Genomic DNA, 941 nt, shown 5'->3' on the forward strand with positions numbered 1-941 from the left:
TGTTGCAATTATTGAGAGTATTTTGGTTGATAATTTGGTCGAGGTGGCATAGAAGAGTTGCTAGGGCCTGCCCATTAGTTACCCCATGGAAAATTTGAATGATGCTTCCATGAAGAGTTGTAAGAATTTGTTTGCTGACCATTCTAATTCTGATTTCCCTTGTAATATTTAGACTCTGGATTTGATGGGCAATTTTCAACAAAATTGTCATCTCCATAGTATTCACAAGAAATATTTTCAAACTGATTCGGTTACTGGCCTATCATATTACTATTGAAACTATTAACAATTACGTTCTTAAGCATAAAAGACATAGAGGATACCTGGGCTACCAAAGAAGCAAGTGTGTTCGCTTCATATACTCCTCCTACTCGTCTTTATGAGGTTGCTCAATTGGTTGGCCATCGATAGTTATTGATGGAAATTCTTTGAATGATCTTGTAAGCATCGTTATAATACTTAGAAAGAAGGGCTCCATTTGCCAAAGTATCCACCATTATTCTAGTATGAATATTGAGATCAATATAGAACGTCTATATTTGAACGCAATAAGGAATGCCATGATGAGGGCACTTTCGTAATAACTCCTTAAACCACTCCCATACCTCACACAAAGATTCTTCATCAAGTTGTTGAAATGAAGTGATTTCATTTCAGATCTTTAAGGTCAAATATGGAGGAAAGCATTTCATTAGGAAAATTTCAACCAACTCTTGCCATATAGTTATGGAACTAGACGATAGGGAGTTCAACCACACTCGTGCTCTATCTCTTAAGGAGAATGGAAATAATCTCAATCTCAAGGTGTCTTAAGTTGCCCGGACTAGTTTAAATGAGTTAGTCACTTCCATGAATAGTCAAAGATGAAGATATGCATCTTCAGTAGGCATCCCACTAAATTGACCCAGATTTTGCAACATTTAGAACATGACTGCCTTTAG

At 36.5% G+C, this 941-nt stretch overlaps 1 non-coding gene across 1 annotated transcript; it reads left to right on the forward strand.

The window, feature by feature from the left end:
- The first annotated feature begins 555 nt into the window (after positions 1-555).
- LOC121220559 (small nucleolar RNA R71) lies at positions 556-662 on the forward strand. Its single transcript, XR_005917775.1, has one exon. It is a non-coding gene; the product is annotated as a small nucleolar RNA R71 (small nucleolar RNA).
- Positions 663-941: the final 279 nt, after the last annotated feature.

The sequence above is a fragment of the Gossypium hirsutum genome, chromosome D08, assembly GCF_007990345.1.
Source record: "Gossypium hirsutum isolate 1008001.06 chromosome D08, Gossypium_hirsutum_v2.1, whole genome shotgun sequence".
Classification (NCBI taxonomy): domain Eukaryota; kingdom Viridiplantae; phylum Streptophyta; class Magnoliopsida; order Malvales; family Malvaceae; genus Gossypium; species Gossypium hirsutum.